We start from the raw sequence: 26,086 nt of genomic DNA on the forward strand, positions 1-26,086 counted from the left end.
CTGAGGGCTGAGCAAGGCTGGAAACTGAATCTGAAGTGTCCTCCTGTACATGCCTGCACAGTGTATTTCCCCCCCTAATAGTGTTCTGCAGTCCTTGTGTTGTAATGATAAAATAATAATAGTACTAACGTTTAGTAGAGGATTATCACTTCTCCCATTTTAGAGATGAGGAAACTGAGGCACAGAGAAGTTACACAGCCAGTTTGTAGTGGTGTTAGTCTGAGTTCTCCTGAAAAACAGAACCAATAGGATCTGTCTCTCTCTCTCTCAGTCTCTCTTGTTTTCTCTCTCTTGGCTAGAGAGAAAGCATTGAAGAAGAAGTAGAAATGGAAAATAATGAGGAGATATGCCGTCTTCCAGATGAGGTGGGAGAGATTGGGGTCCTCTCTCAGAGAGAAGGGAAGAGACAGAGAAAGGTTGACTGATTGATTATAAAGAATAATTGACTTACATGATTATAGAGGCTGACAAGTCCCAAGATCTACAGTTGGTAAGCTGGGATCCAGAAGAGTCGATGTTTCTGTTTGAACCCGGAGGCAGGAAATAAACAATGTCCCAGCTCAGCAGTCAGGCAGGAGTTTCTTCTTCATTAGGGGAGGGTCAGCCTTTCTGTTCTATTCAGGACTTCAACTTATTAGACAGGGCTCACCCACTTTAGGGAGGGCAATCTGCTTTATTTAGCCTACTGATTCAAATGTCAATCTCATCCAGAAACATCCTTGCAGACACACCTAGAATAATGCTTGACTAAATGTCTGGCCCAAGGCCTGGTTAGGCTGATATATAATCTTTCTCAACCATCACAGTGGTGGAGCCCAAGTCCAAACCCAGGCAATCATTACCCACTGGAGCCCAAAGGTGAAAATGTGTTGACATGGTGAATAAAACAGGCTGAGTACTGAGAAGTGGTTGTACTCAGTACTCAGTACTGAGTACTGAGGATGTAAAGCTCCAAGGAAAATGTAAGCTGAGGTACACTAGTATTAATGGTGTTAGTAATAATAATAAATGTTTTGGAAAGTGAGGCCAGGACTGGGAGGTGGTAGAAGCCTGTGGTGGATGTACTGGTCAGGATATAGGCTGGACCAGGAGGTATACTAGTTAGTACATGGGCTGAGCTGGGAGGTATATTGGTTAAGGCTAAGCCTATATATAGGCTAAACTGCTACAACAAAGAGACCTGAGAGTACAGAAGCTTCAATAGGATGAGAGTTTATCTCTTTCTCATATTGCCAACAAAGATCTGTTATACTCAAAGCTGTGGTTTTTCCACTAGTCATGTACAATTGTGAGAGCTAGACCATAAAGAAGGCTGAGTGCCAAAGAATTGATGTTTTTGAACTCTGGTGTTGGAAAAGACTCTTGAGAGTCCCTTGGACAGCAAGGAGATCCAACCAGTCAATCCTACAGGAAATCAACCCTGAATATTCATTGGAAGGACTGATGCTGAAGCTGAAGCTCCAATACTTTGGCCACGTGATGCAAAGAGCTGATTCACTGGAAAAAGCCCCTGATGCTGGGAAAGATTGAGGGCAGGAGAAGAAGGGGGCAACAGAAGATGAGATGGTTGGATGGCATCATCGACTCAATGGATATGAGCTTGAGTACACTCCGTGAGATAGTGAAGAACAAGGAAGCCTGGCGTATTGCAGTTCATGTGGTCACAAAGAATCAGACACGACTTAGAGACTGAACAACAAAAATAACACATGGCTCCATCTCTGGGTTCAGTTCTTCCAGCTGTTACCACCTCCCTGGAAAACTGGAGCCTTGAAGGATGTGTACCTATCCTTTTAAGGGTCTACAAGTAGGCTATCCAATATGGTATCCAAATATGGCTATTGAGACTAAAGGAGTGAATTTTGTATTTAATTTTAATTAGTTTAAATTTAAATTAAAAAAACTGATTCTCTGTTCAGTTATTGGAAGAATTTTAAGTATATTTGGAACAACTTGAATAAATGAATATGCTTTTTCAACTGTGAATTTTATGATATCTAAATACAGATCAACTATTTCCAGTGAAAAGTTAGCATCATTACAGAGACATGCTGCTGCTGCTGCTGCTAAGTCACTTCAGTCGTGTCCGACTCTATGTGACCCCATAGACGGCAGCCCACTAGGCTCCACTGTCCCTGGGATTCTCCAGGCAAGAGTACTGGAGTGGGGTGCCATTGCCTTCTCCCATAGAGACATGCTATCAATATAAAATATGCACTAGATTTTGAAGACTGAGTATGGAAGAAAGAATGTAAAATATCTCATTAGTAACTTAAAAACATTGATTACACATTGGAATGATAACATGCTGGATATATTGGGGTAAATAAAATATATTATTTGTTGACATTAACTTTTTCTTTCTACTTTTAAAAAATATGCTAATTAGAAAATTCAAAATTATGTATGTGTCTCACATTATAAGTTTTTTCTCTTTTTCTCTTTTTTGGCTGCTTGCCAGATCTTGATTCCCTGACCAGAGGTTGAACCTGGGCCCTCAGCAGTGAGAGGTTGGAGTCCTAACCACTGGACCACCAGGAAATTCCCTCACATATTTCTGTTGGACTGTGCTGATCTAGACTGCTGAAAAACGTACACATCACTTAAGCGCTCATCCCATTTGCCAGAAATCGGTCAGGAGGTAATTATCTTCACATTTAGAAGGGAAATAGACATTCAATTCTTTTCAATAATTGTATAGTCACTGTTGCTGAGTTGCAACTTAAATTTTGATAGTGCTCTAGTGTGTTTCATACACATCATCATATGATCCTTGTAAGAATCAGCTTTCAGCACAAGGCCTGGCTTATTGTAGGTGCTCAACAAACATTTGTTCAGTAAATAAGGGAATAAATTTGGCCATTTAGATGAAGAGAAGAGAAGAGGTAGAATACATAATTCATTTATTCAACAAATACTTTAGTACTTTTGGGCACTGGAAACAGAGTAGTGAACAAAACAGACAAAAATTCCTGTTCTCTGGAGGAGTGAGACTTAAAATGAACATATAAGACTGTGATAAGTAATATGATATCAGTTCATAATACATACTGTGATTAAAAATACAAGCAAATAGAGACATTGAAAGCAGTGGGAGGGGTGAAAGTGGTGGGACTGAGTGACCAGAGAAGCCCCTTTGAAGAGATGAGATCAGTCCAGAGATCAGTCCAGCAGAGAGGCTGGACTTAGAGATGTCTGGTGTAAGAGCATTACAGACAGGAGAAACAGCCAGGGCAAAGGTCCTGTGGCCCAAATGTGCTAGTGTTGGTGGAGTAACAGAAAGTAGGCAATGTGACTAGAGAGGCCAGGGTAAGAGTGAGGGAGACTCAAGACAGAGTTAGGGGCCAAATGACTTAGATTTCATTAGGTTTGATCCTCAGTGGGAAGGTGACTGCCCAAAGCTCTTTAAAATTGTTACTGCAACTTTTGTAGGCTATTCCTGCCGCAAGAGGTATGGAGGCAAGCATAACATCATGTATATGGGCCTAGGTGGGGCTAGAGTTAGGATTCCTCTGACTTTCACTAAAGGGCTTTCAAAAATTGGTTTACTTAGCTGTGTTTAGCATCCCCACACTTTCCCTTTAGCTCACTGAAGAGGGAGCAGAGAGCTGTTTTAGGCTTCCTTCCAGACTTGGAATTAGTTTGTTTTCTATCTTTTATCACAAATATCCTGCTGCCCTTTGCCAGGATTCCTGGTAATGGAACCTTTTTGTTTTGTTATATTTTAATCTGCTTAGTGCATGTGGCTTGTCTATCTGGCCCCACAAATCACTGGTTATCATCACAGTCAATGGTCTGTGTCCAGCCAATTTCACAGACAAACACCCCTCTTCTGGTCACAGTCCCTGACGTGGGGAAGTCTGATTTACAAAGTCAATAAAAGTGCATTCAGGGAATTACCGGGCCTGCTGGCTTAATAGATGAGATTAAAATCTCCAAGTTTAGGACAATAAGAAGTCATTTAACATGCGTAAGGTGGCAAGTGGGTTATGGAAATGTCAACTGGTCAGGGACAGACACCACTGGAAGGGGATTTATTGGAAGACAAAAGGACTAATTGATTAATTGCCTTCAGCGTCTTTCCCAGCATGACCTGGGGAACAGATATCATAGTATATTTCATTGGTCACTTTGGGGAGCAGGCAGTTTTTCATAGTTGGAAGACCATCTAGAATAAAAAAGGTTTGGCATTTTAAGAGGAATTTTTTAAATTAAAGTTTTGTCATCACCGGATGAACGTGTTCACTGTGGATGCTGTAGGATAGCTTACCTGGAAAGCAGAAGTGAGGAAAGCACTGTTGGGCAGAGGGAGAAATTGGGCGTGATACAGTTGTAACAAAGGCCTCAGCCGATCCCTTGGGAGCTCAGGAGCTGGGATGAAGGCAAGGGACCAGACCCCTGTGTGTCAACAGAGGCCAGTCCCTGGATGCACACGTCCCCAGGAAGTGTGTGTGTGACCCCGAGTGAGGGAAATTCCTGTAAAGTGTCTTGGAAGCTGGAGGCAGGGGCATGTGTGCTATATCACAGTATCCACTACAGTAGACATTTTATAAAATAGAAGCAAAAAGGGTGAAAACAAAAATTACTCCAGATCCCACCATCCTGAGAAAAGGGTTAATTTTTTGGTGTATATCTTCTCCACCTTTTGGTCATACAGATATATGTATATATATCAAATGTGTGTGTGTAAGCACATACAGACACAAGTGCCTCCCCTTACACGTGTGCAAAAATGAATCATACCCTATCTTGCTTTTTTCGGGATATATCATAAATATTTTCTCTATCTTAATAGAGATTAAAGTAGACACATCTAGTCTTTTGCCTCATGATTTCTTATCAAAGAATATTCATCAAAGAAATACCTGAAATGTATACACAAGGAGTATATTGCAGCATTATTTATGCTAATTAGAAAACTCCAGAACAACCCAATGTCCAATAATAAGGGTCTGATCACATACATATGGCTCCACCACAGCCATTTTGTTCAGAAGCCTATTTTAATGATTGTGAGAAACTGTGTCCAATATATGGTTAAATATTGGAAGAAAACCTCAGGATACAAACCACTAGAATTTTGTTGGAAAAAAGTATATGTACACTGGAAAAAAATAGTAGGACCTCCTCCAAAATGTAACCAATGGTTATTTCTGATTGATGGAATCACAGGTGTTTTCTTCCTTTTTTAAAATTGCTTTTTCTTTTTTTTTCAGAATATATTATTTTATAATGAGAAAAAAAACACTAAAAATACTTTTGGTTAGTCTCCAAATATTTTTAACACTAAGAATTAAAACAGTAATTTATATATATGGCAAAATAGTTGATAAAGCGAAGTGGTTTACAGTGAAAATTTATCCCTCTCTCATTCCAGACACCTCCCTTTTCCCCAGTTCTCTCCCTAAAAGGCAACCTGTGGGCAGTTTCTTTTACATCCTTGCAGGGATGTCCTATGTAATATAAACACACACATACACAAACACATGCACGTGTGTGTAAGACAGAGAACATACTCTACACACCACACAACATCCCCCCCAACTTAATGTATCTTGGAGAACATTCTAAATCATAAGATGTATATCAGCTTCATTCCTTGAGTTCTGTTTACATCTCCCTTCACTCCCACCCATCAGAGGCAGGTGGGTGAAAGCGAATGATAACTCCTGACGTCACAGTGAACAGGAAGTGTTACTTGGATGAGTGAAGTGACTTCAGAGGCCAGAGAGGATTCCATCCCTTCCACAACATCTGGAGGACGACGATAGTGCCATCTATCCCACTGCTTCCTGGGCCCTTTCTTTCCAGCCTCTATACACACACATCTTACCTTCAAAGGAAGGAAAGAAGGAAAGGAGGATAAGAAGCGGGTAGAGAGCAAAGGAAGGAGAATTAAAATGGAAAATCTCTCAAATTGACATCTTCATTGCCCTACCAACTCATACACTCACTCTGTGCCAGGTGATATTCCAGGATATTCTGGAAAACAAGAACTTAAGAGCATCTGCCCTCGCTGAGTTACACTCTAGTGACATTCGAGACAGACACTACACAAATGTGTCAGATGCTGGTAAGTGCCACAGGCCATCTCTGCACACCAAGCTCAGCATCCAGGCCTCTTCGAGCAAGTCTCTGCTGCCCTTTGAAGATGCAGGCGGGCCATCTGCTCTGCCTGCAGGTTATGGGCAAGAGGCTACTGTGTCTTCTTCAGCTTCCACCAACCCTTCTCTTACCGTGTGCCCTGCTGTCCTGCCAATGTCTCCCTGGTGACACAGGGTGAGGACTGGCATAAATAATATCTACCATTAACCGAGCACCTAGTTCTGTGTGCCTTGTGCTGAAACAAGCATTTTATGAACTTGCAGGAACTTCTTGAAGTAGGTACTATTATTATTTTCTCCATGTTAGAGATAAGAAAGCTGAGAACAACAGAGAAAGAATCAGAAAATTTGAACCACACATCATGTTGCAATATATGTACGTCAAGCCATTATGCTGTAAAACTGAAACCTACAGTATTATATGTCAATTATATCTCAATAAGACTAGGAAAATACCCTATAGATGCGGATGCCTTTGTAAAGTCTAGTGTTAGCAGAGGGGGTAAAAACAAACCAAAGAGGGAAAATATTTGAACATGGCAGACTCTCAGGTGTCTTTAATATCCTGTGACACAATAAATATGTGTCAACAGATAGGTAATCTTGATCTTTCTTTTTAAAAGCTGGGACTCTTGCTTTTGGGATAAATATTCCCAGGATTTTTAATTTTTCACTCGCTAGTTCTTGATTTTTGCAACTGCTAAACTGACAATCAGTTAAATCATTTAGCATATATTACTAGCACCTATTCAGTCCCAGGAAATTTCTTGGCGTTCAAGATACAAAGATTGGGATAAACTGGTCTTCCCGTGAATCTAGAAGTGATGATGTAAACAAATGACCATAAAAGAACGCAGACTGGATTATATAAATTGTGAATGTAACGTTAATAGATTACTAGACAATGTATTAAGCACATTATGGGCATTGCCTGACATACATCTCATAAGAATTGTGAGATTTTACAGGTGAGGAAATGAAGGCTCAGAGGTCAGTCTCCTGCCCCGAGGAGTCTTGCCAGATCCAATGTAGGACGCCTAGTTAAATTTAAATTTCAGAGAAGCTAGTTCCATACTTAGACCAAAAAATTATTCATTGTTTATCTGAAATTCAAATTTAACTGTGTGTTCTGTATTTTTATTTCCTAAATCTGACAACCCAAGCTCAAGGTCGTCCAACTGGCATCTGGCATTTGGAGATGGAGTTGGTGACCGCCACCTGCTGTTACTGATCACAAGATCAACAGCTACCCACCCCTGGTCCCCGGTCCCCTGACCCCAGTCAGAGTTTCTTCAGACTGTACCGGCCTTCTATGCAGTGCCCCAGAATAGTACAGGCCCTTAGATGAGTTAGAGGAATGTGTTTGCGCGGGCGAGCCTGTGTTCAGCGATGGGAAGTGGGGTGGTGGGGGGTGGGGGGCGTCTCGCCACCTTTGCCCTCCAGGTGCGAGAAAACAGCAGCTAAGCAGCCAAGTGAGTGGCTCATATCTGTGCTGCTCCTTCCGGAGGGAAATCAATGATTTAGTTAAAACCTCACATGCCCCGTGCTGCGGATTGGGGCCATCCCAGCGGAGCTGCTCTGCAGAGCCTTTTTATAAACCAGCAACAATTTACACTCCAAATGAAGTCCTAATAAACTACCGTGCAGCCCTGCCAGGAGGAGGCCGGATAAATACTTCCTTTTAATAAAACACTCGCGGGCTGATCTCAGCAAGGCTAAAATCCTTGTGCATCCAGCATCCTGGCCTTGCAGCCTGGACTCTGGGGACAGGGGGAGGAGGCCCCCCTCACGGCCCAGCTGTGTAGGGTTTATCTGTTCTTATTCACCCAGGTCTGTGCACCTGGTCTTTCGATTCCCAGACTGGGAGGAGCCTTAGATTTCAATCAGGTCAGACCTACCTAGGGTGCTGGAATTCTAGTGTTTTCCCAGCCATGAGTCCATAATTCTTACCTGCTGTTCTAGAGGGACAGGGCTGTGTAATTATTGGAACTCTAGCCTGGAGCCAGCTGCTGGATCGTGTACCTCTTCCTGGATGTGTGACCTTGGTTAGCTTTAATCCCTCTGTGCCTCACTTTATCACTTACAAAATGGGGATAAAAAAAGCACCTATTATTTAAAGTTGTGGCACAGCGCCTGGCATAAGTGCTCAGTAACAACCATTATTATGGTTTTATTATTAAAATGACATTATATGTAATGACTGTGAAGTTCTTAGCACATAATAAATGCTTAGTAAATGGTCTGATCTTTATACCATTATATTTAGTATGACTGTAAGTATTAATAAGCTGTATCAGGAGGACCTTTATAACTTTGAGAAAAAGTTACATTGCTATACATTCTACCCATTGTGCTCACTCCATCCTCTACGGGAGTTAAACAGAATAAATTTAAATAAAGTTAAACCTGACAACCCTCAAATATTTGCCGCACTCCCAAATCTACCCAACGTTATGTTTATTTCAGGTAAAAAGTACACCAGTTCTTTCAACGATTCATCCAGACATCCTAGTTCTTTTCCTATTAAGCCTCAGGTTTAAAATGGAATCCAGAATACTTGCCTTCTAGGAGGGAATAAACGAGTGTATAATAAAGCTCCTAGCATGTTTGTAGCACTCAAGGGGTGCTCTTCCCTCCTGTCCTCCAAATGAGAGCAGAGTGTCGCTGTCCCATTCCCTCAGGGCCAGCCTAGCTAGTGGCTCTGAGCTCAGACTCTGGAGTCAGAGTGTCTTGGTCCAAAACTGGCTCCATCAAAGCTGTGTGACCTTGGGAAAGTTCACTTAACCTCTCCTTGCCTCACTCACCTCACCTGTATAGTGGGAACAATAACAGTGTGCTTATGTTAATTAACTAAAATGAATCAGGCAAGGCACAGTTCCTGATGTGTAGTAAGCACTGAATCAGTAGTCTTAGGCTATTATTATTCCAGATGAGCCACGTGGAACTGGAGGCTGTACTCAGGAAAAGGGGACTATTTCCAAACCCTCTCTTTGGCCCAACATCAGGCCACCATCCTCAGCCATCTCCTTGCATTACTGGCTCATTCTAAGCTTGTGGTCTTTTCCATAAGAGCTACTATTATGCATCATGCCTCTTACCTTGTCTCTACCAACTGTTATTTCCTCTGGATTCAAGTGTAGGCCTTCACACTAATCCCTATTTAATTGCATCCTGCTAGCTTTGTGCTGCAATTCCAATTGTTCAAGAATCTTTTGGATGCTTGGCCTGTCATCCTGCACTGGCCAGTGCTCCTACTATCCTGGCTTGTGGACAAAGTGGATGCTATAAAACCAGGAGAGAGAGCCAGAGCCTGTAGTGGACTTACGTTACTCCTGCCTGCCCAGAATTCATGCCTCATTTTTTGTCAACTGCACTTCAGTATTTCCTTAGGCATTCACCCCTCTCCCACGGCATGTAGTTTTGGTGAGATTGTCAATCAAGGTGCCAGGGGAGGGAACAGATCCCAAATTGCAGCAATTAGATTCTTTCTCTGGAACCTAACTGCTGAGAAGAATGATAAAATGCATCCTACCAAAGAAAAGATAAAGTCAGAGCTGGTTTATCCTGAAAGCAGCTACTTGAAGAGATTGCTCACTAGATCCCATTCAGTGGATCCTTAGTGCTGCCTTTTTCCTGTCCTGTCAAGGTTCTTCAGCTTCACCTTTAAAGGCATGTGTGTGGACTCAGTTGCTCAGTCTTGTCCAACTCTTTGCAACCTCATGGATGGTAGCCCACCAGGCTCCTCTGTCCATGGAATTCTCCAGGCAAGAATACTGGAGTGGGTAGCCATTCCCTTCTCCAGGAGATCTTCCTAAACCAAGGATCAAACCTGGGTCTCCTGCATTGCAGGCAGATCTTTTATGGTCTGAGCCACCAGCGAAGCCCATTGTAGCTCTAACAAACCAACAAAAACCATCTCTAGATTTAGTGACTTAAAACACTAAGCATTCAGTCAGCTCAAGAATCTGTGGATCTTGTAAGTGGGTCTTCTGGTCTCTGTTAAGTTCACTCATGAATCTGAGGTTAGCTGAAGGTCAACAAAATGACTCTACTGGACCCTCTCGCGTGTCCAAGGGGTCAGCTGGGAACTGGGTGAATTCTAGGGTTACCTCATCTGGGACAAATGGTATGACTGTTGTGTTCGACATGTCTCATCCTCTAGCAAGTTAACAGGGCATGTTCTCAGGAGGAGGACAGAGAAGCAAGAGAAGATGGGACATGCCAATGCTTTTTCAAGTCTCTGCCTATGTCACAGCTGCTAAATTCCTATTGACCAAAGCAAGTTGCTGGGAGTGGGAGGAGCTATAAAGCCACATTATAAAGAGTGTGCCTACAGGGAGGGGTGAAGAGTTGGACATGTTATTAAATCAACTATATACCATGAGCTAGCTCAAAACCTCTTAGCAAATTATTTTTTACCAACACCACTAACCCCCTTCCCTCTGGCCCCCACCTCACCTCTACGTTGGTTTTTGTTGCCTTTTAAGAACTCTTACTGATAATGAACTGGAAGGTAGAACGGACTTGTATCTACATCTGAGTCTTGGAAGCCAATGGAAGAGAGAATTTCAAGATGGAAGTCAAGGTTAACAGGGCCAAATGGTGTATAGACATCAAATGATATAAACATTGAGAAAGGCCCATTGATTTATGAGCAAGTGGGTCACCTGTCACTTTAGTAAGAATGGTTTCTATAAAGTGGGAGCAGAGATCAGATCAGAGTGGGTGACAGGTGAGGGAGGGGAGGCTGTGAGTGTAGACAACTCTTTGAAGAATCTTGTGTGATATAATCTCTGGAGAAAGGTGTGGGGTTAGGGAAGCATTTTGAAATTTGTGTTTATAGAGGGGGAGAAACATGCAAAAGAAGCCCATAGGGTGCAAAGTCTGATTCTAAACAATTGAACTAAGATGAAGCAGCCTGGCCTCCATCAGGCAGGTTCCTTCCTTCCGCTGAGTCCAGGAAAGCTTGTTACTTCAGTTGACTTTCACTTCCCTGCATTAGCATCAAGCAGCTTGCCAGATGCCCCAAAAGGAATGTTGCCTCTCTTCACCAGAAATTCTGTCTCTGTCTTATTGTACAATGTGAACATTGTCCTTCCCATTCCTTCACAGTACTCCAGGTCAAGCTCCCCAGGGGGCTGGGGCCGGGGATACTGATGGAGTAAGGATGGGCTGAGGATGGGTTTATTTGACTTTCCCAGCTTGAGGTCACCTCCCTCATCCATCCAGTTGGGATGGCAGTCAATGACACCCCAGTGGAAATCCTGGTGAACTCAGAAAATCAGAAAAGAAAAACTTGCATCTCATATAACTGAATTACATCTGGGGCACATGCAGCCCCTCTGGAGGATGAGGAAGAATGGAAGCCAGTTCCAGGAAAAGGAATTAGAGAAGGAGAATACCAGCCTCATTTGAGTCCTCTGTGAGGGCTGGAGCCACCTCATGAAATAAATAGGCACTTTATGCAGCTCCACCACTTGCTGTGTGACCTTTCACAAGTGAACTAACCTTTCTGGGCTTCATCCTCATAGGACTGTGAGGATTAAATAAAATTCCATTTATAAAATAGCATGATATGGGCTTCCCAGGTGGCGCTAGTGGTAAAGAACCGCCTGCCAATGCAGGAGACATAAGAAATGCAGCTTCGATCCCTGGGTCAGGAAGATCCCCTGGAAGAGGGCATGGAAACCCTCTTCAGTATTCTTGCCTAGAGAACCCCATGGACAGAGGAGCCTGGCGGTCTACAGACCATAGGATCGCAAAAAGTCAGACACTACTGAATGACAGAGCATGTACCTTCCAGTCTGTAGCTTTCCCCAGACTCACAGAGACACCAACACCAGCTAGCTGGCACCCTCTCCTCAGGGATTTGGGTTCCAGACTCACAGGTCCCCTCCTCTGAGCTGCTGAGTTTTGATAATTCCAATTGCTTCCTTTTTTGCCCCAGCAGGAGTGATGGTAGCTGCTTCCATTGAGGGCTGTCTCTGTGATACCTTGGAGTTATCTTTTTCCTTTTTCAGTTAATTACTCATCAGTTCTAGATCTTGTTAAAAATTCCTCACACTAAGTATCATTATTCCAATAACTGGTATGGCTCCTGTTTCCAGACTAGTGCTGAGTGATATACCCACTCTTACAGAACCTCACACGAAGTACTGCCATGGGATCAATCCCATTGTTCTGAATTGTTTCTTCCCCTGCATCCCTTTTAATATGGGTTTTCCCCTTGTAGTGATCAGTAAACCTGTGTTAGAATCTGCTGGGACCTTTGTTAAAAAATCTTTTTGGGGGTCCCACCTCTATTGATTCTGACTCACTTGGGAAACACACATGTATTTTTTGGTAAGTGCTCCTGGTTTAGGAAAGCATTATTCTTTTCTTTTCTTTTTTTGCACTAAGGGACCAGCTTTTTCCACTTGTGCTTCCAGGTCCTGAAAGCTTGTTGAAAGAGTGGGCTGACATTATATCTGCATATTCTGCAGCCACCTCCTGTCCATGGAACCAAGGAGCGAGGAGAGCCCCAGATGGTTTTATGTTTTACCATTAAGCAGAATAGGGTACAATGGTGGTCAGTGGAATAGAAGGTCCGCTCGGTTCTGCTCACTTCTAAGGTAAGATATGGGACAGAAGAGCTGGGCCTGATGAAGACCTACTGTCCAGCGAGAAGGTACAATCTGTTTGCTGTTGTTTTTCAGTGGCTTAGTCATGTGCAACTCTTGGCAACCTCATGGACCGCAGCACCCCAGGTTTCCCTGTCCTTTGCTATTTCCCTGAATTTGCTCAAACTCATGTCCATTGAGTCGGTGATGCCATCCAATCATCTTATCCTCTGTCAACCCCTTCTCCTTCTGCCCTCAATCTTTCCCAGCATCAGGGTCTTTTCCAAAGAGTCAGCTCATCACATCAGGTGGCCAAAGTACTGTAGTTTCAACTTCAGCATCAGTCCTTCCAATGAATCTTCAGGGTTGATTTCCCTTAGGATGGACTGGTTGGATCTCCTTGCAGTCGAAGGGATTCTCAAGAGTCTTCTCCAACACCACAGTTTGAAAGCATCAATTGTTTGGTGCTCATTGTTCTTTATGGTCCAACTCACATCCATACATGACTACTGAAAAAACCATAGCTTGGACTATATGGATCTTTGTCAGCAAAGTAATTCCTCTGCTTTTAAATACACTATCTAGGTTTGTCATAACTTTTCTTCCAAGGAGCAAGAGTCTTAATTTCACGGCTGCAGTCACCATCTTCAGTGATTTTGGAGCCCAAGAAAATAAAATCTGCCACTGTTTCCACTTTTTTCCCTTCTATTTGCCACAAAGTGATGGGGTCAGATGCCATGATCTTAGTTTTTTGAATGTTGAGTCTTAAGCCAGCTTTTTCAATCTCCTCTTTCACCTTCGTCAAGAGGTTCTTTAGTTCCTCTTTGCTTTCTACCATTAAGGTGGTATCATCTGCATATCTGAGGTTATTGGTATTTCTCCTGGCAATCTCGATTCCAGCTTATGATTCATTCATCCCGGCATTTTGCATAATGTACTCTGCATAGAAGTTAAATAAGCAGGGTGACAATATACAGCCTTGACATACTCCTTTCCCAATTTTGAACCAGTCTGTTCTTCTGTTTGTAGGACATATATTAAGTTAACCTTAAAATGCATTCCAATATACTTTAGATGCAGACAAATGCTGTTTGATTCTGCTTGTATGAGGTACAGTTAAATTCATAGAGTCAGAAAGAACTTTGGTAGATGCTAGGGGTTGGAGGGTGGGTGTGGGGTGGAGAGGGAAGATGAGGAGTTAGTGTTCAATGGGTACACAATTTCAGCTCAGGAAAGTGAAAAATTTGGGAAATGGATGATGGTGAGAGTTGCACAATGTACTTAGTGTCACTGAACTGCACAGTCAAATATGGTTAAAACAATATGTTTTATATTATGTGACTTTTACCACAGTTAAAAAAAATTAAAAATAATAAAGCAAACATATGGTGGTGTATGTTAACTAGATTTATTGTGGTGATTATTTCACAATATACAGAAGTATAAAGCCAGTATGTTGTACACAGGAAACTAATACGTTGTATATCAACTATACCTCAATAAAATTAAAAAAAAATGTTTTTAAAGTAAAAGAGTAAAGCTAGCAAACGTTTTCAGAAGTGTCCTGTAAAATAATGAAACATTGCTTTCAGAAAGTACTGAGACCGTTCCTTTAGAGTGGGCAAAGCTAAACTTCTGTTCGGTAAACTGATGTGAGAAATTTGGTCTTACATTTAGATCTTTAATCCATTTTGAGTTTATTTTTGTGTATGGTGTTAGAAAGTGTTCTAGTTTCATTCTTTTACAAGTGGTTGACCAGTTTTCCCAGCACCACTTGTTAAAGAGGTTGTCTTTTTTCCATTGTATATCCTTGCCTCCTATGTCAAAGATAAGGTGTCCATGGCTGATTCATGTCAATGTATGGCAAAAACCACTACAATACAAAAAAAAAAAAAAAAAAATTAAAATAAAAACCCATTAAAAATATACAAGTATACTTCCTTTGCTGAAAAAAAAAAAAGAGAGAAATTTGGGAAATTTTAAGTATTTCTGAAGGGAAAAGTTTTGTTTTTCCAGAGTTTCACTTCACTTGAGGTAGTAAAATTAAATGAAAGTAGACCAGTAGTCCCTTCTTTGGTAAAAACTGGTTTGGAGAGAGCTGTAGGGAAGCTCATTATGGAGTAGGGGCTGGGAAGGGCAGGATAGATATTTATTATTAATAGTTTACCTCTTATGGGATGGAGAAAAGTCATGAGGGGCTAAGTTTTAACCAAAATATAAAAGTTATCCTTAAGTTAAAAAGACAATGCTTACCCAGGATTTGTTCTAATTATATAAAATGATATATGTATATATAAGACATAACAATGGCTATTAGTTGATGGATCAGTGTCCCCATCCCCTAGAGGAGTGGATCTTAAAGATATCATGTTTCACTTTACAGTTTTTTTCATTGAAGTATAGTTGATCTACAATGTTATGTTAGCTTCTGAATATATGTATAAATATATATTCTTTTATTATAGGTTATTACAATATAGTAAATATAGTTCTCTGTGCTATACAGTAGGACCTTGTAGTTTACCAGTTTTACAAAGAGTGGTTTGTATCTGTTAATCCCAAACTTCTAATTTTTCTACCCCCTCCCCTCCTTCTGTCTTTGGTAACCATAAGTTTGTTTTCTATGTCTTTGAGTTTGTTTCTGTTTTGTAAATAAGTTCACGTGCATCATACTTGAGATTCCATATCTAAATGAAATCATATGATATTTGTTTTTCTCTGTCTGACTTACTTCACTTAGTATGATCATCCCTAGGTCCTTCCATGTTGCTGCAAATGGCATTATTTCATTCTTTCTGATGGCTGAGTGGTGTGCATTGCAAAAATGTCCCACTTCTTTACCCATTCCTCCACTGATGAACATTTAGTTTGCTTGTATACCTTGACTATTGTAAGCAGTGCTGCTGCGAACATTGGGATGCCTGTATCTTTTCGAATTAAAGTTTTGCATGGACATGTGCATCGGAGTGGGATTGCTGGGTCATACGGTAGCTCTATTTTTAGCTGTTTAAGGAGCCTTCATGCTGTTTTTCATAGTGACTTCATCAATTTACATTCCCAACAACAGTGTAGGAACCCTCCACTTTCAAATGTCTCCAGGTGAAGCTTGGTCATACCTGGAATGAAAGGCTGCAGAAATAACTAGGCTTGTTACGTTTGTTACATGGACAAAGTGAGGGCAGAATTTCTTAGTTGACATTATCTGGAAATTCTCTACTTAGCAACCTCGGTGGGAGGAGAGACATATGTTAAAGTATATCCATTAACCCATCTGCTGGGGCATTAATCCAACTATAATGACTGTTTTCCACTGCAGTGTGGAAATCTAGGTGTTCAGAAATGGACACTACACTAACTGTGATCCCTTCAGTCAGCCCATTTCTTGCATACTTTTTTTTTCTTTGCTATTAAAGAAAGAAACTTGACAGGGAATTCATTTTCTAAAGTATAGCCCTTTGCAGATAAACTTGACAGATCAAAGTCTGCTTATAAAAACCTTGTCCACCTTCTGCATTAGGAGAGAGGCCTATTGGCTGTTGGGAGGTAACATCTTGGAAGCTACAGTGTCTGGGAGGAGGTTTAGGGTTCTGGAACTGTGACTGGTGCCTGAGGGATGCCCCAGGAGTTGGGGAAGGTTCATTCTTCTGAACTAAGTTAATTCCACACAGCCAGCCTAGTCTTTGGGTGGGAGAATCTTAGGCCTTTTGGACCTGGCTACCTGCCTAAAGAGAAAGCTCAATTTGAAGTCAAAGAAAAGGAATGTATAGTTTGCCTGAGGCAGAAGAAATAAAAGACAAGAAACCAGCCTCAGGGTCCAAGCCTTTGGCACTGAGGAAATCTGAAAAGTCTTATAACCATGGAATGAAGGCAGCAGAGAATATGGTCAGTTACGGGGAGATAGTTGGGTAGATCCCACAGGTAGTTGAAGGATGGCTTAATAAGCCAGCACATCATTAAGTTGTGCAACCGACACAAAGGCCTCAATCCTCTTAGATATTATTTAGCCTATGATGTAGGGCTTCCCAGGTGGCACAGTGGTAAAGAATATGCCTGCCAATGCAGGAGACACAGGAGATGTGGGTTGGATCCCTGCATTGGGAAAATCCCCTGGAGAAGGAAATGGCAACCCATCCCTGTATTCTTGCCTGGAAACTTCCACGCCAGAGGAGCCTGGTGGGCTACAGTCCAGGGGATAGTGAACATTTGGACACAGATGAGCACACAGCACAGTAAAGACTCACGTTTGCCTCAAACACGTTGTCCCCTCCCCTTCAGGGAGCAAAGCAAAGGAGTGTGGACAGAGCCAGCTCTTCTTCAAGGTGAACACAAGGACCTAATAGCCCGTTTCCTGCCCCACGGAAGAAGAAACTGTTGCTCTAGACTGACCTCAGTCCTGCAGTTTGTCTAAACTTGATAAAAATGTGCCTGTATTTCAGTATTTCTGGGAGATGCATGTTGAAGGGTGGTGGAGAATATTTCAACCGCGGAAGCTATTGAACTGGGCCTGGCTGGGTGTTTACTTAGAACAAACAAAGAGATTATGTATGATGCAAATAAACCAAAACAACAGACGTGAGCGGTGCGATGATAAGGCAGCAGTGGTTCCTAAAGCCATGCTGTGTAAATGTCCCTGATTGGTGTTGGAGCCACTGACCACGAACTTCTTCCACTGGAACTCTGCAATGTCTTGACTCTGCTCTGATCATGCATACATATCATGTTCATTTCTACCAGCTCGAAGAATCTGGGCATCAAACTGTAGTTGCTGTGGGACTTTATAAGGAACATAGATCAATTGAAGAAAAGCGAACTACCTGGGGGTAGTGAGCGATACAAAAATAACAAGGTTATACTTGGAATAGGGTATTTTTTTTTTACTAGTTGATGCTAGTAAAGAAAACACTCCATCTCTCCTTAACCACCCCTTCCTTCGGCTGTGCCCTGTCTGACGATGTCCATTCACATCTATAGAAGCTTGTTTTTAAACTGGAGGAGGCCAAAGGCATTTAGTAGAGGAAAGATGACAGAGAAAGAAGGATGAAGGGAATAGAAGTTCCCTGTTTTAAAATTTAGGACATAACAGAGCTGGGGGCTCTATTACATTTTTCAAGACTGATATTTTATGAAATTCTAGACTCAAGCATATTATCTCTGTCTTTGGGTCAGAGTGTTGCCCAGAATTGGGAAGAATGCTCTTCTCCTTGTTTTTGCAAATAACCAGATGCCATCCTGGAACCCTGAGTTTTGGAGACTTTAGAGACATCCAAGGACAGGACAGCATGCTTGGCATGGGCATTTTTACGGAGGGCTGGGGTGGGGAGAGACTCTTCAGGCATCTCTGCAGAAAACAGGTGGGGACTGAAAGAGGGCAGATCTGCATGCTGGCTACAGCAGATGACTGGATGTATGAGTGCTCGTGGGCCACTGCGGACCCCCCGGAGAGAAATGGCAAAGAAATAAAGTGCTGCTGTGGGGTGGGGTCCTTAAGCCAGTGGAAACTTGAGCTTCACACTCACTGTCAAAATGTTTATGAACTGGGGAGAGCAGGGCAGAGCATGTTAATTAGATTACAAAGGACACAACAGAGACTTTGGAAAAATTCTAATTGGTTCACTTGTGATGCACTAGTTCTAGCCAGACCTTGGCTGACTCAGTTGTGTCTTTAAAGGGAAACTGAGACTCAAGATCAGGTAACAAAGCTGAAGTCTATTCCCACGGGGCCAGGCTGAGATGCTTATTAAGAGTTTGGGGTTTGGTTTCCGTGGGGAGCCAGTCACCCGAATCTTGCTTGTAGGATCTGTATATACCCAGCCAGACAGAGTGCCTCCTTCTCTCTCAGGGGAGAATGACACAGGCCACATATTCACAAAATGTGTTGTGGGTACGTCCTGGGCTGTCTTTTCTGGATGTATCTATATCACTTCTTCTGTCCACAGAAGTGGCTCTCAGCTGCTGCTTTTCTGCCGAGTGAATCTGACCCCTTTGTAGCAACAGTTGATGGGGAGGACTTTTCACCCAAGCCAGACCAACCTTCTTCCTCTGGCAGTTTGGAATTTTGCAAGGACAGAGGCTCATGGTCAACTATATCAATGGCAGTGCTCTAAAGCAGTGCTTCTCACTCTCGCACAACAGTCATGGGGGTCTTGTTAAAATGCAGATTCTGGTTCAGTCAGTCTGGGGTGAGGCCTGAGATTCTGCATTTTCAACGAATGCCCAGCTTCTTGGACCACATTTTGAGTAGCAAGGACCTATGCATGTGTGCTAAGTCGCTTCAGTCGTTTTCAACTCTTTGCAACCCCATGGACTGTCACCTGCCAGGCTCCTACTGTCCATGGCATTCTCCAGGCAAGAATATTGGAGTGGGTTGCCATTCCCTCCTCCAGGGGATCATCCTGATCCAGGGATCGAACCCGCATCTCCTGTGTCTTCTGCATTGTAGGCAGATTCTTTACCACTGAGCCACCCTGAAAGCCCAGCAAGGACCTATAGCAAGCTCCTTTTGCTAAGAGAAAATTTTCTATTATTTACCCCAAGAGGTGTACATTTATTATTTTCTAAATTATATCAATATAATACTATTATGTATATTACCAAGCATACAAAGATAAGAAGAAATTAAAATGAGATAAAACTAAATAGAAATAGAAATTTGAGTATTTCCTTCCCGTACCTCACTCAGAGGATTGTCCTGTAACTCCCAAGGGTGTGTGCACACTGCTCTTGGGGGCCACTGCCCCAGGGGGAAGGTGCTAAGCCCACTGGTCTGAGCCCCTAGTTTTCCTGGTTCTGTCCGTGCTGAGGATTGGAAGTCGGAAGCCTCCGCCAGTTCACTGATATCCTAGCAATGATCTCTTCGTGTGTATTGTTACTTGCAGGCAAAGGCAGGGCAAGGGACTGAATATTTGTGTCCTCCAAATTCATGTTGAAACTCTAATTTCAATATGATGGTATTTGGAGTTGGGGTTGAGTCTAAGAAGAGAGGTGAGGCTATACTTGGCAAAAATGGGCTAAGGAGCACGAAATTGGTCAGGGGAAGTGGTCTAGTGCAATGGCTCTGGACAATGTGAGGATATCACAGGCCTCATTTCATACTTCATGCTTCTTGCAGGAGTGGCTGGCTGCCAGCAAAGCGCTCTGTCTCTGTCCTACAGGAAACTGATTAGAGAGAACCCCAGTGCCAGCCCACCTCTCCTTAGGCTCACGGTCAGGGAGGAGATGTGGGAAGAGCCATGCCCTCCTAGATTCCTCTGAAATGATGCCCGGTAGGAAGGTACATCAATTTATTAATAGTACTAATTCCACAGGAGGTACATTGGTATAAAAGAAAATTTGAGATCTAAAAGGCGAACACACATAGGGAGAGATATTCAAATCATTTAGTAATAAGAGAAATGCCAATTAAACAAGAACAAGAGATCACTTCCCACCTAGACAGGAAAAATTGGAAAGCTAGATGTACAAGGCTCAGGCAGGGAAGGGAGGTTCCGAGAGGCTCCATCCGGTGTGTGCAGCCGGCTGCAGGGCACCCTGGCAGGGCTACGGATCCTCCATCCACGAGTGCCCTCTAAGCCAGCAAGCCTACTCCCAAAGTGGGGGGACACGGGCGGGAATGTCCCCTGCAGGACACTCACTGTGGGGCTCCTCGGTGTCCATCACTGGGACAGGCAGAGCCTGGAGGAGCCGACAGTAGTCACACTAGTTGCACAGAAAGAAACCGGAAACGGATCCTGAAACCATGGCATGTGGTCAGCGGCTGGGAAAGGGGGTGGGGCTAAAAGGGGACGGGGCGGGGCCTTGCACACATCAGTAGTGACGTTACCGGTTGGAAACGGGGGAGAAAAAAGCATGAAAAAAGAAATTCTGTCAACTGGCCAAGGCCGCTTTGTGGAATTTCTTCTACAGATTAATGTCTGGGGACTCAACAACTTGCCTGTTGGTTCAAGGTGAATCCAGGGGGTAACACAGGGGCAGAGAGCTTTCCCTGCCCCCACCTTCACCACATACACACACATAAATAACACACACACAACATGCATACACATGTATACACACATGCACACACAGAGATACACACATGCACACAGTTACACACGTGTATACATACCCTTGTAGACACACAGAGGCACATGTATACACACATACACATGTGTATACACACACACATATAGACACACATATGCACACACATATATACACACATAGGTACACCCACACCCTCATGCACATGGGTGCCATTTCCCCACTATTTCTGGGACGCTACTGTTTCCTTGATCCCATCTCTCTGTCTTAAAACATGACGTGGACTTGTCTTCTCGGGAGATCATTCTACCTGTGAGTTAACTAAATCAGCCATCCCACTGGATCTTGTAACTATGCCCATTCCCAGGGCCTCCTCCAGGCCTGTCCCATCAGCATCTTTCAGAGCTGGGGCCTGTGAATCTGCATTTTTGGTCAGGCTGTTTGGTAAGACTGATGTGATTCCAATCATCTGACTATTTTGGAAACCAAGCAGCTTTCAACACGGCTGCCCAGTAGGATCGCCAGGAGAGCTGAAAACAAACAGCAAAAACTGTGGCCTAGGCTTTATCTCGGACCAATAAGCTAGAAGCTTTCTGGGTGGGGCGTGGGGGTTTTGTTTTGAACTTTCCGGGGATTCTACTATGCAGCCAATATTGAGAACCAGGGTCTCTGGGCAAAATTTCTTCCAGTTTTCTGCATCACCTGAGGTGCTTGCTAAACACGCAGCTCTTGGGCCCTTCCTCTGGAGATTCTGATATCCATGCATCTCAGTTGAAACCTAGGAATTTGCATTTTCAACAAGTACAAGGCTTGATCTTGCCTCCAAGAGTGGGATAACATAATCAATTTTTTTCTCAGTGTGGAAGAGAGCTCCCTTCATTATTCTCTTCCCCTTGTCCCCACTTCCAACTCTGGACAACACTCCTTGCTAGGAAGAAATGGGCACATGGTTGGACACGTATTTTATAGTCTATTTTCCAGTGTTCATCACTGAGTTCTAAGATACCACAGTTTTTGGAGAGATTCTTCTTTCCACAGCTATGCTGCTAGCTCTGTGCATTTTCCTTAGTGGCTGTCCCCTGAATTTTCCTCCCACACCAGGGGTGCATTCCCTGGAGCTGCTGGGGCAGGTGCAGAGGTGATGGAGGCAACATGACATGGATTAACGATTGCCATGTCTTAGGATGCTCTTTGTTTAGTCCTCCTGGCATGTATTCTGCTCATCAGCTCTTCCTTGAGACCATCAATTAGGTGAATGCACCAGACTGAATCCATTCTCAACAACCAAAGCAACCGTATGTGAGACATCATTGTTTTCTCTTTGGATCAGAGGCTCTATTTGAGGTTCCTTTTGTCATCATTCACAATAATTCTTGACCTTATCTGAACTGACCTTTTCAATATACATGATAGATAAACAGCTATTTCCCTCTCCCAAATGAAGAAGAGATACTAATTGTCCAATTATAGGAGAAAAATGCAAGTGGGGAGATAAATAAGTAATAATGATAGCAATAATAAAAAATAAATGCAAAAAATTTACAATGAGACATCAATTTTTCATGTGGTATGGCAAAGATTAAAGATTAATAATAGTGTTCATTGTTAGTGGGGTTATTGTCAAACAGCATTCCCATTGGTCAGAACTATGAATTGGTCCAAAAACTGTAGAGGAAAATCTGGCAGTAGCTATCAAAATTTAAAATAACGCATATCACTGAGAAAGCAATTCCAGTTCTAGTAATTTACTTTATAGAGCTATTGACAAAAAGATGCAAAAATATCTGTATTTATATGAGTCTATATCTACATAGATATAGATATTTACTGCAGAACTTTTTATACAAGTGAAACATTGGGAAATAACCTAAATCTCCACCGATAGGGGGACAATAAAATCATCTCTGGTTCATCCAGATACTATGCAGCAGTTAACTAGAATGAGGTGGACCTGTATGCACTGATGTGTAAATACCATTGGGTCATTAACTAAAGAAAACAGAGGTGGTGGTTTAGTCGCTAAGTCGTGTCCGACTCTTGCAACCCTGTGAAATGTAGACCACCAGGCTCCTCTGTCATGGGATTCTCCAGGCAAGAATACCGGAGTGGGTTGCCATTTCCTTCTCCAACTAAATAATGAGGAATACCTTCCAGGTCTTGGCCTTTGGCCCCAGGTGCAGAGGTTTCTGGGAACTGAAAGTCATAATGACATCTGTATGATCTGTCTGTATGATCTCCGGCAGCAGGCTGTATCCGAGTGTGGGCCACAGTGAGAGGCAGGAGAAAACCAGACTGTGGGTGGGGCCGGAAAGGGCATTTGGGGGTTGAGGCAGAGAACCCAGTGTGGGCAGAGGAGGCCCCAGTGCTGCAGATGAGTTTCTCCAGTCTCCGGTGGTCATGGAGAGCACAGTGTCCAGCTGATTCCGCAGAGGGCCACCCCTCCCCGAGTGCGACAGGGGTGAAGAGTCTGCAGGTTCCCTGTGACAACCCGAAGCATAAAGGATGACCACAGCAGCTCAGCCAGCTTCTGAACCTGCAAGAAGAGGTGGGAGAGGAAAAGGTGAAGGTGACTTGAACTAATGCTCAAAGCAGTATTCAGGCAGAGACCTACCCTTTCATACAAAGATAAAATATAGACAAGACTACTCAGGATTCCCCTGAAGATGTGCGGATCTGTGATTTCAGGAGAGAGCTGGAAGACAGAGAGAGCTGCTGCTGCAAGGTAAAAATAGAGATCGGCCAACCTGAGAACATACAGCCTCCTCTTCAGTGTCAAGGAAGCTCCACTGGACCAGATTCCCGTGGCCAAGCTTGATGTAGACCACCCTCTAACAGGTGAGGAAGATGAAGATTTTGAAGAGGAGAATGATGGTGATGACACCGTCTTCTTGGAGAGCTGGAAAAAATTAAAAAAGAAAGAACAGAGGAACATGCCAGGAAGGAACAAGAACAAACGCTGAAGAAGAAAGGAGTCCTATAGAAAACATTCTGAGTGGAAACCCTGTCCTTAATCTCACTGGCCCATCCCAGCCTCAGGTCAGCTTCAAAGTTAAAAGAAGGTGGGATGATGATGTTGTCTTCAAGAACTGTGCAAAAGGTATAGATGACCAGAAGAAAGACAAAGGTTTATAAATGACATGCTGTGATCTGAATTTCATAAAAGTTCATGGAGAAATAAATAGTACAGTTTTATGTGCTTAATTGAAAGCCTGTAAAATGTAAATGATCTGACTTTATTTTGTTTTTTTCTTCTCCCCCATTTAAATTGTGTATCAGTTCAGTTCAGTTCAGTTGCTCAGTCGTGTCCGACTCTTTGCAACCCCATGAACTGCAGCATGGCAGGCCTCCCTGTCCATCACCAACTCCCGGAGTTGAGTCAAACTCATGCCCATCGAGTCAGTGATGCCATCCAGCCATCTCATCCTCTGTCGTCCCCTTCTCCTCCTACCCCCATCCCTCCCAGCATCAGGGTCTTTTCCAATGAGTCAACTCTTCGCATGAAGTGGCCAAAGTACTGGAGTTTCAGCTTCAGCATCAGTCCTACCAATGAACACCCAGGACTGATCTCCTTCAGGATGGACTGGTTGGATCTCCTTGCAGTCCAAGGGACTCTCAAGAGTCTTCTCTGACACCACAGTTCAAAAGCATCAATTTTTCAGCGCTCAGCTTTCTTCACAGTCCAACTCTCACATCCATACATGACCACTGGAAAAACCATAGCCTTGACTAGACGGACCTTTGCTGGCAAAGTAATGTCTCTGCTTTTTAATATGCTGCCTAGGTTGGTCATAACTTTCCTTCCAAGGAGTAAGCGTCTTTTAATTTCATGGCTGCAATCACCATCTGCAGTGATTTTGGAGCCCAAAAAAATATAGGCTTCCCTAATTTTTAGTTTCAAAAATATCTTTTCCTTTATTGATTCCTTGGTGGATAAGGACTTAGGAGTTGGTTTAGCCCAGTTTCCTTTTCAATATTTCTAGTCATGTGTTTTCTCTTAAATATGTGAAAAGAAATCTGCTTGTTTCAATAATCTAAATAGCCAAATCTGTGTCCCCGATTTTTTGTTGAAATGTATGTGGCTAATAAAACATTGCTTATTTTTAAAAAATGAGGAATACCCAGCTTGCTTAGAACTTAAAAAAATTTTTGTTCTGAGATAATAAAGAAACAAAGGTGTAAAAACAAAGACTTGACTCTCATTCCCATCACTTACACGCTATACAGTTTTGTCAAGTTACATAACTTCATTGAACCTTGACCTCTATATTGAAAATGAGAGGAGTCACAATCGCTACTTCATGGAATTATTATAAAGTTTTAAAGAGATTACATATTAAAATTAAATAAATGCTGGTTCCCATTTCCACAAAGGTAAAAATTTTGCTCAGTTGCTCATTCACGTCCGGCTCTTTGCAACCCCACGAACTGTAGCCCTCCAAGCTCCTCTGTCCATGGGATTACCCAGGCAAGAATACTGGAATAGGTTGCCATTTCCTCCTCCAGGGGATCTTCCTGACATAGGGATCAAATCCACATCTCCTGCATTGGCAGGTAGATTCCTTACCACTGAGCCACTGGGAAAGCCCTTATTTTTTTTTTTTTTTTTTTTGGCGGGGGGTGGGGGAGGGGGGGAAGCCCTTATAAGGGCACTAATCCCATCAAAAGTCACTCACCCTAATGACCTCATTTAAACCTAATTCCTCTGCAAAGGCCCTCCCTCCAAATACCTTCACTCTAAGAGTTAGGGCTGCAACAGGAGAACTTGAGGGAAGGGAACAATTCAGTCATTAGCATCAGTTCAGTTCAGTCGCTCAGTCATGTCCGACTCTTTGCAACCCCATGAACTGCAGCATGCCAGGCTTCCCTGTCCACCACCAACTCCCAGAGTTTACTCAAACTCATGCCCATCGAGTCGGTGATGCCATCCAGCCATCTCATCCTCTGTCGTCCCCTTCTCCTCCTGCCCCCAGTCTCTCCCAGCATCAGGGTCTTTCCCAATGAGTCAACTCTTCGCATGAAGTGGCCAAAGTACTGGAGTTTCAGCTTCAGCATCAGTCCTACCAATGAACACCCAGGACTGATCTCCTTCAGGATGGACTGGTTGGATCTCCTTGCAGTCCAAGGGACTCTCAAGAGTCTTATCCAACACCATAGTTCAAAAGCATCAATTTTTCGGTGCTCAGCTTTCTTCACAGTCCAACTCTCACATCCATACATGACCACTGGAAAAACCATAGCCTTGACTAGACGGACCTTTGCTGGCAAAGTAATGTCTCTGCTTTTTAATATGCTGCCTAGGTTGGTCATAACTTTCCAAAAAATAAAGTCTGACACTGTTTCCACTGTCTCCCCATCTATTTCCCA

The 26,086-nt window shown here is 43.0% G+C and overlaps 1 pseudogene; it reads left to right on the forward strand.

The window, feature by feature from the left end:
- Positions 1–23,224: 23,224 nt before the first annotated feature.
- Positions 23,225–23,904, forward strand: LOC133063219 (spliceosome-associated protein CWC15 homolog; annotated as a pseudogene).
- The last annotated feature ends 2,182 nt before the right edge of the window (positions 23,905–26,086 follow it).

The sequence above is a fragment of the Dama dama genome, chromosome 10 (genome assembly GCF_033118175.1).
Source record: "Dama dama isolate Ldn47 chromosome 10, ASM3311817v1, whole genome shotgun sequence".
Lineage (NCBI taxonomy): Eukaryota > Metazoa > Chordata > Mammalia > Artiodactyla > Cervidae > Dama > Dama dama.